At 42.2% G+C, this 14753-nt stretch overlaps 1 pseudogene; it reads right to left on the bottom strand.

The window, feature by feature from the left end:
* Nucleotides 1–680: 680 nt before the first annotated feature.
* Nucleotides 681–2646, bottom strand: LOC150046014 (melanoma inhibitory activity protein 2 pseudogene; annotated as a pseudogene).
* Nucleotides 2647–14753: the final 12107 nt, after the last annotated feature.

Raw genomic sequence — 14753 nt, forward strand, 5'->3', positions numbered from 1 at the left:
ACAGTGTGCAGGCACTGAGTTTGAGGCCCAGGACTGGCCAAAAAAAAAGATTATATGGATAAAATTCCAGTTATTGTTTAGGTAATAATAGATAATATAGACACATGTAATCTACACTACCATAATATATGACAATATACAGCCTAAGTAATATTAACTGGAAATATATTCATATTTAAATATAAATTTGCAGATTGTTATCCATAGAAAATATACCACCTTAATACAATAAAATGGAAATCATATTCATATTTCAGTAATCAATTTGAAAAATACTATACATAGAAGATTTTCATTAATATTCCATTTCACTCAGGAGCTGGTAGTTCACACATGTAATCCTATTATTTAGGAGGATGAGAACTGAGGATCTTAGATCTAAGCCATCCCAGGCAGGAAAGTCCATGAGATTCTCATCTACATTTAATCACCAGGAAAAAGTAGAGCAGTACTTCAAATGGTATAGTGCAAACCTAAGGCAAAACAGCTTTAGGCCCTGGGTAAAGCCCCACAAGTGACTAAAACAAAAACAAAAATGAATTAGAAGAAAGAATAGAATCCCTTGAATAACATCTGTTTAAAAAGAAAACAAGATTAAAAATCACATTGAAAACAGATGAAAAACATTATCAACATTCTGTTTTTCTAGAAAGCAGTAGCATCTTTATTTGAATGCACTACTAATTGGAGAATAGGGGAAATGGGAAAGGAAATTCATGTCTTGGGGGTACTGAATGAAGAAAAGCCATTGGTGATACTCGTTTCTCAGAGAAAACATTGGTCAAAGCTCCTTGGTGGACAAAAATATGGACAACGCGGATGAGACAGGGGACCAGGAGGGCCCATTCTCACTGACTTCCTCATTGTATCCATTGGTAAGACTTGATTTGGTAAACCAGTTCTTGGTGAAACGAAATGATCAAAATCCATGTGGAAATTGACACTTTTCACAGGTAACTGAGGATGTGATGGTCCATAAAAGTCCCCTGATGAAAAATAATCCGGACTAAGTCCACACCTGGTGCTTTGTGGGGTTGGAGGACGAGGTGGCCCCTCCCCACACACTGGCTCCTGAGGTCCACTGTTCCTGGTAAACCTCTAGGAGGACCAGGAACAGGACCTATGCTTCTCTCTCAACATGTAGAATTAAATCAGACACATTAGTATTAAACAAGATGACTTTTGGCATCTTTTCTTCTGGATTCCATTTCTGAAGAGACAGATGCATTCATTTTATACAAAGAAGGAATATTCAAATGTCTAAGAACTTCGGGTTCAGGCAGTTTAGCAGAATCAGAGTAAAGTCTACTTTGACTGTGCAGAGGTAGAGCTCGGTCAGGATATAGGTGACCTGATGGAGGAGACAACATTTCTTGCTCTCCTTTGCACACATCAGATAGGGACTTGGGATCAGAAGGTGGCTGGGCAGGCGGCAGGTGGGTCATACCTTGAGCCTGCTATGTATTTCTTCACCTGATAGCTTGGGACACTGTCAACTCTTAAGATTCTTCCTCTGTCATGTGACCATGGAAATGGGGGTCTGATTGGACCCCCCCCAAAAATTGTAGTATTCAGACAATCCATCCTCTTGCATGGAAGTGGCCCTACTGCAATGGGATCATTAGAGAAATGTCGTCTGCCAAATGTGGTACTTGGGATGTCAAACATATCAGGACCATTTCCTGAAAGTTCATGTTCCAACTTCAGTCTAGCTAATTTTTGTCTCTTGCAGGCATTTACGCTTCTAAAGTAGCTGAGATTTTTTTCAGCTGCCTCAGATGCCAACCGTGTGACACTTACTTTTTTCTCGTAAGACATGATTTCATTTTGATAATGAAGAGCACATTTCTTCATTTTCTCTTCAACCTTTCCAGCTACTTCTCTATAGATGTCCAGCTCAACAGTTACATAACACAGCTTTTCATCTGCTTTGGAAATTTTCTCCTCTACTTCTAGCCATTTCTGTTCCTCAAACACCAATTTCCTATAAAGTTCTGGTACTTTCTCTTGATATACTTCAGCCATGGTTTTAGATCTCTGCTGAAGCAATGGCATCTCTCTTTCTAAATCATCAATTGTACTCTGTAAAGATTCTTTTTCAATCTGGAGATATTTAACATGTTCAAGAAGCTTTTCCTTTGTCGTATCAATTTCACGCAGCTGAGTGTAAATTTGATTTCTTTCCCTTTCTAAGGTTTGTAAGGAAGCACTTAAATTGCCGGCATATACTAGTTTCTGCAAAGCTTCAAAGTTGCGCTGAATAGCTAAAGAGGCACCAAGTTCTACTTCACTCTTCAGCTTCAAGGCACCATCCTCTAACATGTCTGCTTCTAGCACAGCATCCCAATCATTCATCTTTACCAACTTTTCAGTAAGAGCCCTGACTTCATTCTCTTTATCATTCAGAACTTGTTCTGCATGGACTTGGCAGTTTTCAACTGCTACTCTCTCTTTACCAAGCTCACTCACCTGTTGTCTCAGGATTTCAGCTTGCTGGGAAAGGTCTTGTAGACTTTGCTGCAGCTGGGCATTCTCATCCAAAGTATCTGTGAGGGAGTCCTGTAGTTGTGCATTATTCATCCACAACACAGTGAGGTTCTCTTGGGCCTCATCTACTTCTGACCTGAGGCTTTTTGACATGTCTTCTAGCTGCTCAACATTGCATCCTGCTCAGAATTCTTCCTTCTGACTTCTTCTAGAGTCTTTTCTAGAAAGACTAGCTCTTCAAGTTCAGAGCTGGACCTGGCCAGCAAATCACATGCTGCCTCCAAATTCTCTAACTCTGAGGAGCCTTTCTCAAAACTGGCATCCTTTACTGATGACTTGAAGCCTTCATGCTCTTCTTGAACAAGGCTACCTTCTGAAGGTAGTTTGCAGGTTTCTTCAATTGTTCCCGAATATGTTTGGGCAAGCTGTTTTTGTCTTTTCAGGTAAATCCAACCCCTGACTGACTGAAAGCTTACCCAGAAGATTAATGGAATGATCAAGATTACAATAGCCACACACCCCACGAGTTCCCATAGAAAACTGTAGGGATTTAAATCTAAAATCAGTTTTTCAGGTCTTGTTTTCACAATCCTGAAGATTTCTGTCCAAATAAGCCAAACGTATGGCTGAATGTTAGCCTTAGGCTCCTCCATTGCTCCAAGGCTGGTCTGGCTGCTGCCAGGACTAGGCTGAGTCTCAAAAGTCAATACAAACCATCAATGCTCCTTCTGCAGTCCTAACACACACCCTGTGGTTAGAACCACTGCAGAAATGTGTTCCACATTATGAAACTCTGGGGTCCAGGTGGTCAAAGGGTGTGGCAGTCAGCAGTGTGATTCCATAAAGCAGCTGTGTGAGGAGTTGCTGGGCAACACCAGGGAAGTGGCTATGGGAAAAGATTTGAGATCTATACGCAAGGCCCCTTCAGGAGGATGAGCCTGCATTTCTTTCTTATTCTATTTATTCATTTATTTAAAGCTATTGGTCCTGGGGATTGGTGTCAGGGCCTGAGAGTTGCCCTGAAGCTCTTTTGTTCAAAGCCACTGCTCTACCATTTGAGCAACAGCTCCACATCCAGCCTTTTGATGGTTAACTGAAATCAGGTTTCTCTTGGACTTTCCTTCCTGAACTTCCTTCAAACTGTGAATCTCAGATCCCAGTCTCTTGTAGCTAAAATTACAGACATGAACTCCCAGGGTCCACCTTCCCTTTCCTATTCTTGTGCACATTTTGTGGCTAGATATGTTTTTCAGTTATCCATTTATATAAAATGAAAAAGTTTATTTCAAGAACATAACTTCAGTTTTAATTTGGTAGTTCAATCATGGAGTGAGATTTATATAACTTCAGTTAAATATTATTTGTGGAACACACTATGTCAAAAAAGGAAGACAGTGCAGTTTTTTAAAGTACTTTGTGTTCATTCACTCAAATGTACCTGAATGACAAGAACACTCGACAATTTGTAGAGCCACCTACTCTAAATCCTTTATACTCTTTATATAAAATGCATCTCTTACAAATGAAAAACAATAGAAACTGAAACACATAACTAAGTCATGATGTGTGCAATTTTTGATTCTAAAGATAACAGTTGATTTCAGTGTGTATGGTAATAGAGTTCTTTAATAAGAATTTCAACTGCTAATTTTAATTGAACCTGTATTCATTTTTAATTGAACTATTTTCAATGAGTTAAAGTAAAACATAAAATAAAATTAGATCCAGAATCTAAATATCCAAGTATGTTCTCACAATACTAAGACTTTCATGAGTAAATAGACTCTACCTGGAATTTTTTGGTCTTGAATCAGGGTGACAATATCTGGCAAACAAGGGCAAATATCACTTAAACCCTTTATATGGGCATGAGATAATGATAAAAATCATTCTGATACAAGACATGGATTTAAGCAACAAGACCAGCCTTATCTATGAGATTAATAATTAGATAAACAACCTTGCCCCACTAAAATCTTGCAGCAGCAACTGATCAGTTCTGGGGCTTGATCTCAGGGCCTGAGTGCTGTCCTTGGGCTTGATAGAGCTCTACCACTTGAACCACAGCACCATTTCTGGCTTTTCCTGTATATATGGTACTGAAGAATCAAACCTGGGTTTTCATGCACACTAGGCAAGCACTTTACCACTAGGCCAAATCCCAGCCAAATGTTTATTTCTTTAACCTATATTAGTTTTGTAAAATTTCTAAGCCTCAGTTTTCTCAGAATTTCTCAGAATAATAAATATTTTCTATAACTGTAAATAAAAACTATACATTTATAAATGTACATATATACTTGTATGCACAAAAAATGTAAAAGAGAATATATCTAGTAAATGAAGTTATAATTAACAGAAGTGTTAAAATATATGTACAATATACAACAGTAGAACATAGAAGAAAACAATTTGTCTATAGTGGGAATTAGACTACTAAGAGGTCCCAAAGGTACAACCTGATAATTTGAAGGACTGAGGCTATATCAGATGACCAAAGTGGATAAAAGTATGTTCTTCCAAAGGAAGAACATGTGAAAATAATGCATGGAAACATAGATTGTAGAATGAGATTGAATTTAGATTTAGATAATCGATAAATAATATTTGTTGCATATCTCTTTTAGAGGTACTGATATGACACTATAAACACACTGATGGGGTTTCTGACCTCATGAAACTTACAGTACAGAAAATTAATATGACTAAACAATTATGAATAAGTACTTCTTTCATGCACACAAAATGTTGTAGAGCATTACTAACATTTATAACACCATGTACAAACAGTTTTACATCATAGAATTATCACTGTTTACTTAAAATAGAGGCTCAAAAAGGTTAGGATATATGGACAGTCTAATCCCAAACCAGCACATATTACAAAGCAATATTTTCTCAAGAAAAATGTCTTGCAGTAGAGGAAGATGGCGCCAAGACAATAGAGATGCTGCCTAGCTCTCTCCCACAAAAAGAGAGAACCAGGGAATCCCATGAGCCAACTACCTTAAGAAATCCACAACAACAAACTCAAAAAGCAACGTTAGGAGCACTCAAATCAGAAAAGAAATCCAGATAAAGCTTACATCCAACTTTCTCAAAGAATTCAAAATGTGAGGACCCCTCCCCCACCCCTAGCCAGAAAAGCCATGGGGGAGGGCGCCGGGCCAGGCAGCCCCAATCACAGCAGAAACCAGCATAGACCCGGCCAGCAAGCAAAGGAACACAGATGCCGAACACAGGCGGCAGCTGAGATCTGAGGGGACTGATTGATTCTCCAACACTGTGGAGCAGCCCACAGCCAAAGGCAGAGGAGTGAGTAGCCCAGTAGATAGCCCAAACCCATTGGGAAAGCAGAGCCGGTGCGAGCTATAGAACTTAACTCAGACCCCTCCACCCTGCCTGAGAAAGACTGGCAAGTGCAGGGAGGCAAGGAATTTAGAATCCTGTCCCTTCCCTCAAAAGCCTCCTCCCCCAGGCCATTGACTGGAGACTGACAGGCAGGCAGGTGCTAAGACCCAGCACCCCACCAAGGGAGGCAGAGGTGTCCCAGCCCCCACTCTCCCAACAGCCTCCTCCCCCAGGCCTGGGACTGGAGACTGACAGGTGGGTGGGTGCTAAAACCCAATACCCCACCAAAGGGGTGGAGGTGTCCCTGCTACCACCCGCCGAATAGGTTCCTCTCCCAGGCCACTAGGTCTGGAGAGTGGGGGACACTGAGACCCTGCCTTCCAAAAGCGGGTGGGGTGTGCGGGAGTCGAGAAGCAACTGTCCCACTCAAATCTTGAGCCGGGCACCCTCCAGCTGGGAATCCCCAGCAAGACAGCACCAAGGGGCTCCCCATAGTCACAGACTCCTGGCCAAAGCGCAGAAACACAGCAGGGAACTGAAGGGTAGACCAGTCGCCCAGCTCACCTTCTGAGAATCAGAAAGGCGTGGCTCCACCCTTGGAGCCCACATCCGGGCTGAGCCCCGCCCCTGGGAACAGAGCAGAAACCAGCTGGTCCAGCTGACAGCTCCTGAAAACCCCCAAACTCCAGACTCTTAGCGAGGGGCCCGCCCCTCGAAACAGCACAAGAAAACCAACCATCTGCCCAGCGCGCTGAGACTGAAGCGCGCAGACCCATCCCACAGCCCACTGTGATGCCACTGGTTGGGTTGAGAGCAGGGAACAGGCCAAACACCTGCAAAAACTGCAAACTCTGACCTAGTCAGCAGTGGAATCAATTTGGCCGAGAGCCACAGGTATACATAGATTCCCAGAACCACCTGTCCCAATCCAAGTAAAGACTGCCACCTACCGACCACAGAGCGAACTACAGCAACAGTTCTCCATGCCTAGAAGAGCACAAAGACGAATTACGACATACATAAATAATCAAAGTCCCACGCAAAGCCCAAAAAGGAAACAAGCGCAAAGGGATGTGAGAGATGTCACCATCCCAAGAAATGGCACCTGAAGAGACACAAACTATGACTCAAATCATGGAGATGATTTTGGAAATGAAGGCTGAATTCCAAAAACAAAAGCAAGAAATTTCCAAGGAACTCTTCGAATTCAAAAGAGAAGTGGAAGAAAAGTTCAATACCCTCTAAGCAGACTTGATCACCTCAGTGTCCACACTTCAAGCAAAAATGGAGGCATTAAGCAGCAGATTGACTGAGATGGAGAACAGAACATCAGGAATGGAAGATAAAACACAAGAGCTGGAACAGACAATCACCACCTTGGAAAGATTAGTCAGAATCCACCAGAGAGAACTCCAGGACCTGGAAGATGCAGCAAAGAAGTCTAACCTTCATATAATAGGGATTGATGAGGGAGCCGAATTTTAGGACAAAGGAATGCAACCCTTATTCACCAAAATCATAGCAGAGAACTTCCCCAACCTCAAAAGGGAAAATACTCATATTATTGAAGGTTTCAGGACTCCAGACAGGCAAGATCCTAGAAGGAACTCATCTAGACATATCATAGTAAAGACACAAGACCTGAATACCAAGGAATTGATCTTAAATGCTGCAAAAACAAAAAAAGAGCTATACTAAAACGGGGAAAAATTCGAATTACAGCAGATCTCTCCACGCAAACCCTAAATGCAAGAACAGCTTGAAAAAATATCATTGATGGGAGAAGGAAGATGGCGCTGAGACAATAGGGACGCTGCCTAGCTTTCTCTGACAAAAAGAGAGAACCAGGGAGTCCCACGAGCCAACTTTCTAAACAAATCCACAACAACAAACTCAAAAAGCAACGGAGAAGGACTCAAACCGGAAAAGAAATCCAGATAAAGCTCACATCCAACTTTCTCAAAGAATTCGGAATGCGAGGACCCCTCCCCCACCTCTCGCCCAAAGCCGTGGAAAGCCGTGCAGGACCAAGCTGCTAAAAGCGGCTTGAGCGGGTGGGGGGCTCCACGCGGGGAAAGCGGGGGCGGGCACCGGCTCTAATCCACGACAAGCGGCGGTAGTGGAGGGCACCAGACTGGGAGCCCACCTGCTGCAGAAACCAGCACAGAACCGGGCCAGCGAACGGCGGAAGCAGCGGAACCCAGACGCGGAACCAGAACAGCAAGCAGGGGAACCCAGATGCAGAACACAGGCGGCTGCGGAGACCCCAGGGGAGTGAAAGATTCCCCACCACCGTGGAGCATCCGCAGACGGACGCAGAGGCCTGAGTAATACAGCGCATCCCCAAACACATCGGGAAAGCGGAGCGGGTGCCAAGCAATAGAACTTAACTCAGACCCCAACACCCCGCCCGAGAAAGACTGGCAGGAGCAGAGGGGCAAGGAATTTAGAATACTGTCCCTCCCCTCAACAGCCCCCTCCCTCATGCCATTGACTGGAGATTGACAGTCGGGCTACCCATAAGTCCCAGCACCCCACCAAGGGAGGCGGGGCTGCCCCAACTCCCACCCGCCCAACGGGCTCAACCCCCAGCCCTTTGACTGGAGACTGACAAGCGGGCGGACCCTAAGACTCAGCACCCCACCAGGGGAGGCGGAGCTGTCCCAGCTCCCACCCGCCCACCAGGCTCCTCACCCAGGCCACTGGATCTGGAGAGTGGAGGGCTTTGAGACCCTGCCTTACAACAGTGGGTAGGGGGTGCGGGTAAATAGGAGCCAGCATCTGCCCCCCCTCAATTCTCGAGCGGGGCATCCTCCAGCTGGGAATCCTGAGCAAGACACCACCGAGGGCCCCCCCCACAGTCACAGACTCTGACAAAGCAGTGGAAACACAGCAGGGATCTGAAGGGCCAACCAGCAGCTAAGCTCCCCTTCTGAGAACCAAAAAGGCGCGGCTCCGCCCTTGGAGCCCACGTCCCCAGCTGGGCCCCGCCCCTGGGAACAGAGGGGCCTCCTGCTGGTCCTGCTGAGAGCTCCTGAAACTCTCAATCCCCAGACCCTTGGCTTGGGGCCGCCCCTGGAAGCAGCACAGGAAAACGTCCGCCAACCTCGCTCAGACGGAAGCTTGCAGATCCATCCCATGGTCCACTGTGAGGCCACTGGCTGGGCTAAGAGCTAGTCGTGCAGCAACACATAAGTTTTATTCTAATACTTTCCAAACATTGTACTCAAATACTCTACCTACTTATCCCCTGACCTCTCTCATTCTATTTCTCTATCTCTGGACCTCTGCTCCTCTTTCAACCCTTATACTGCATGGATCTACACTTGATGGCTGTTGAGCAAAATTGTATATCTAGGTGTTTAATTATTCTCTAGGCTCAGAGGGACTTAAAGACAATAGAGATTGTATTGAGAGGCTTATTGTTTGGGATATAAATCGCTTATCAGTGAATAATTAGACTAGTCAGTAACTGCACAAAAAGAAAGAGTGATAACACCAATCAAAACTTGTGAACATCTAGATTCTGCCAGCTACAGAGGTCTAGGTTGGTTATATCTGAAAAACTATAATCATGTTTAGTATTAATCTTGCTCCCATTTTCAAATGGGCAGAACAAAAAACTCAAGAAAAATGTCAAATCAAGAAACAACATCTCCCACCTCCCCCACCCAATGTAAACAGCCAATGGAACAGTCACTGGCAAACCTAGAGGAGAGTCTTCCAAGTGCTGTACAAATGCAATTGATAAACATCACTAATGAAAAATGTGAAAATATAAAGAAAGAGATAAGGGAGGAAGCCATAGCTGAACAAGAGGAAACCATAAACAAGGTGATAAGTGAAAAAGAAGGAGCCATAAAGGAAGCCATAATAAAAGCTGTTCAAAGAGAGATGGATGAATTCATAGAATCCACAAATAAAAAGGTGACCGAACTCCAGCAAATGTTCAAAGAAAATAAAGCTACTGAGCTAACCACTCAAATGGAAATCAAGGAGCTAAAGAAATCCATATATGATCTAAAAGAAGAGATGCAAGGCATCAAAAATGAGCAATTAGTAGCAAGGGAGATGAAAAATAAAGTGGATAGCTTTGATAGCAGGTTAGACAATGCAGAGGAGAGAAATTCCGGGGCTGAAGATAATTTAGTTATTATAGAGAAAGAACAGAAAATGAGTCAATCCAAATCTAGGAAAAATGAGAGAGCGCTTCAGGAGGTCCAAGATACAATTAGGAAGCCTAATCTAAGGCTAATTGGAATTGAGGAGGGTTCTGGAGAAAGAGGTCAATGGTATTGGAAATATACTTCAGGGAATCATCTCAGAGAATTTCCCAAATATCCAGAAGGGCAGACCCATCCAGATACAAGAAGCTTTTAGAACCCCAAACAGACCTGACCAGAAAAGAACATCCCACCGCCACATCGTAATCCGAACTGGATCAGTAGAAACCAAAAAAAGGATCCTAAAGGCAGCCAGGGAAAAGGGTTCAGTAACCTATAAAGGAAAACCAATCAGAATAACCCCAGATTACTCAGCAGAGACCATGCAAGCAAGAAGTGACTGGAAGCATATATGTCATGCCCTTAAGTCAAATAACTACCAACCAAGAATACTGTACCCAGCTAAGCTCTCATTCATAACTGAGGGAACAATAAAAACATTCCATTCCAGGGAAAAGCTGCAACAATATGTCGCAACAAAACCAACACTACAGAGAATTCTGAAAGATGTTCTATACATAGAAAACCAAAATAAATGCAATATAGGGAAAGAAATGGCACCTAAACAGCATACCACCTAAGGACCACAAGGACTGTCAAGACACAGGCCCAAATAAAAGCTTTTAAATGGTAGGACCTAATAAATATCTCTCAATCCTAACTCTCAATATCAATGGACTCAACTCTCCAATTAAACGGCATAGGCTGTCTAGTTGGATCAAAAAGCAAGAGCCATCATTCTGCTGTCTTCAAGAGACACATCTTACCCCAAAAAACAAGCATCTTTTGAAACTGAGAGGTTGGAATAAACTCTATCAAGCTAACGGCCCCCATAAACAGGCTGGAGTTGCCATCCTCATATCAGATAAAATAGACTTCAAACCAAAATTAGTAAGAAAAGACAAAGAAGGTTACTACATACTACTAAAGGGATCTTTCCTCCAGGAAGACATAACGATCCTAAATATTTACACACCCAATCCCGGAGCTCCAAACTTCATCAAGCAAACTTTACTTACACTGAAACTATACATAGATCGAAATACAGTGATTGTCGGTGACTTTAACACACCACTCTCACCTATGGACAGATCAACAAGGCAAAAACTCAACAGAGAAACCTTAGAACTGAACAACTATATAGACCAACTAGATCTAACAGACATCTGCAGAATATTCCACCCAGCAACAACACAATATACGTTTTTTTCAGCAGCACATGGAACATTTTCCAAAATAGATCACATCTTAGGCCATAAAACAAACCTGGACAGATTCAGAAACACTGAAATTATTCCATGCACACTCTCAGACCACAAAGGCAGCAAACTGGAACTGAACACACATCTCCACCAACAAAAACCCTGTAACTCATGGAGACTGAACAACACATTGTTGAATCACCAATGGGTCATCGAAGAGATCAGAACAGAAATCCAACAGTTTATGAAATTTAACAGTAAGGAGCACACAAAATACCAACTCCTTTGGGACACAGCAAAGGCAGTACTCAGAGGAAAATTTATAGCGCTGAGTGCCTACAACAACAAGTTGGAAAAATTGCAAACCAACAAGTTAATGTCCCACCTTAAGCTCCTGGAAAAAGAGCAACAAACCAACCCTAATCCCAGTAGAAGAAAGCAAATAATTAAAATCAAAGCAGAATTAAATGATTTGGAATCCAAAAAAACTATAGAAAGAATCAACAAAACAAGGAGTTGGTTCTTTGAAAGAATTAACAAAATTGACAAGCCCTTAGCAAATCTTACCAAAAAAAGAAGAGAGCATATCGAAATAAACAAAATCGCAGATGAAAATGGTAATATCACCGCAGAAATTACCAAGATCCAGAATATCATGAGGGAATACTTCTCAAACCTTTATGCCAACAAATTTGAGAACCTAGATGAAATGGATGAATTCCTAGCCAATATTAACATACCCACACTGAACCAAGAAGAACTAAGCCAACTCAACAGGCCTATTTCAAGCTCTGAAATAGAAATGGCAATAAGAGAACTTCCACCTAAGAAAAGCCCAGGGCCAGATGGATTCACAGCTGAATTCTGTAAGGTCTTCAAAGCAGAGCTCACACCAATACTCCTCAAGCTCTTCAACGAAATTGAAAATGAAGGTTCCTTACCAAACTCATTCTATGAAGCCAGTACAACCCTCATCCCCAAACCAGACAGAGATTCATCAAAGAAAGAGAAATATAGACCTATATCTTTGATGAACATCGATGCAAAACTTCTCAACAAAATACTGGCCAACGGTCTACAACAACTCATCAAAAAAATTATACACTATGATCAAACTAGATTCATCACAGGGAGGCAAAGCTGGTTCAACATACGCAAATCAATCAATATAATTCAACACATCAACAGGAGCAAAGAAAAAAATCACATGATTGTCTCAATAGACGCGGAAAAGGCATTTGACAAGATCCAACACCCCTTTATGTTAAAAGCTCTGGAGAAACTAGGAATCCATGGAACATTCCTCAATGTAATAAAGGCTGTGTATGACAAACCCACTGCTAGTATTACACTTAATGGTGAAAATCTAAAGCCATTCCCTCTAAAATCAGGAACGAGACAAGGATGCCCACTCTCTCCACTCCTCTTTAACATAGTACTAGAATTCCTAGCCAGTGCAATAAGGCAAGAAGCAAGCATAAAGGGGATCCAAGTAGGGAAAGAGGAAATAAAACTATCCCTCTTTGCAGATGACATGATTCTGTATTTAAAGAATCCTATAGACTCTACTCCCAAGCTCCTTGAGCTGATCCAAAGCTTTGGAAGAGTAGCAGGCTATAAAATCAACCCTCAAAAATCAACTGCCTTCCTTTATGCCAACAGTGAAAGGAACGAGGCAATAATCAGGAAAGAAACTCCTTTCACAATAGCCTCAAAGAAAATAAAGTACCTAGGAATTAGCTTAACTAAGATTGTAAAGGACCTTTTTGACGAAAACTTCAAAACCCTAAAAAAGGAAATTAAAGCAGAACTAAGGAAATGGAAAAACCTCCCATGCTCCTGGATTGGAAGAATCAACATTGTGAAAATGACAATCTTGCCAAGAGCTATCTACAAATTCAATGCAATACCCATCAACATACCAATGTCATTCTTTAAAGAAATAGAAGAGGCAATCCAAAATTTCATACGGAATAATAAAAGACCCCGTATAGCAAAAACACTTCTTAGCAGAAAGAACAGCGCTGGAGGAATTTCAATTCCAAACTTTAGACTCTATTACAGAGCTATAATCCTCAAAACAGCTTGGTACTGGCACAGGAACAGGCCTGAAGACCAATGGAATAGAACTGAGGACCCAGATATTAAACCACAGACCTATGGCCACCTAATCTTTGACAAGGGAGCCAAAAAAATAGAATGGAAGAAAGACAGCCTCTTCAACAAGTTGTGCTGGCAGAACTGGTTAAGCACCTGCAGAAAACTAAAGCTGGATCCTTCTTTGTCACCTTGCACTAGAATTAACTCCAAATGGATCAAAGACCTGGAGGTAAAAGCTGACACACTGAAAACTCTACAGGAAGGAATAGGAGATACACTAGGCCTCCTTGGCACAGGTGGAAACTTTCTTAATAAGGACCAAGAATCACAACAAATTAGAGAAAGGCTGGATAAGTGGGACTGCATTAAACTGCAGAGCTTTTGTATGGCAAAGGACATAGCTAGTAAACTAATCAGGAAGCCTACAGAGTGGGAGAAGATCTTCACCAACCAAACAACGGACAAAGGCCTCATATCTAAAATATATCAACAACTCAAAAAATTGAATCACTCCAAAACTAACCTCCAAAGTAACAACCATCCTATTAAAAAATGGGCCAAAGACTTAAAGAGGGTCTTCTCTGAAGAAGAAACAAAAATGGCCTATAGACACATGAAGAAATGCTCAACATCTCTGGTCATAAAAGAAATGCAAATCAAAACAACTCTAAGATTCCACCTCACTCCAGCTAGAATGGCCAGGATTAGGAAAACGAATGACAACAGATGCTGGAGGGGATGTGGCCAGGAGGGATCACTACTACACTGTTGGTGGGAGTGCAAACTCGTCCAACCACTATGGAAAGCAGTGTGGCAGTGCCTCAAAAGGCTAAACATAGAACTCCCCTACGACCCAGCATTTACCCAACCATCCAGAAACAAGGACATACTAAACCCACTAGCACAACAATGTTCATTGCAGCACTATTCACCATAGCAAAGATATGGAACCAACCTAGATGTCCCTCAGTTGATGAGTGGATCAACAAGTTGTGGTATTTGTACACAATGGAATTCTATGCTGCTGTCAGAAAGAATGACATCGCGCCATTTGTTAGGAAATGGAAAGACTTAGAAAAAATCATATTAAGTGAAGTAAGCCAGACTCAAAGGAACTTAGGCTCAATGGTTTCCCTCATTCGTCATAATCAGTAGAAACCTTGGGCTCTACTAGCAGAGATTTGCAATAGAGCAAAATCTTGATACATAAGGACATATAATGTGAAGCTAATTAAAAGGACCTCCAGGATAGTGAAACAAAAGCCATATAATGAATGATTGTTGTCCTTAATGTACTATGTTGTCTCTCATCTCCTTTGCTGTCCCTTGTTATCTCATATTGGTATAGTATCTCACTTTGTTATCTAATATATTGAATTTATTTGTATTT

The sequence above is a fragment of the Megascapheus bottae genome, chromosome 26 (assembly GCF_031878675.1).
Source record: "Megascapheus bottae isolate mThoBot1 chromosome 26, mThoBot2.hap1, whole genome shotgun sequence".
Classification (NCBI taxonomy): Eukaryota; Metazoa; Chordata; class Mammalia; order Rodentia; family Geomyidae; genus Megascapheus; species Megascapheus bottae.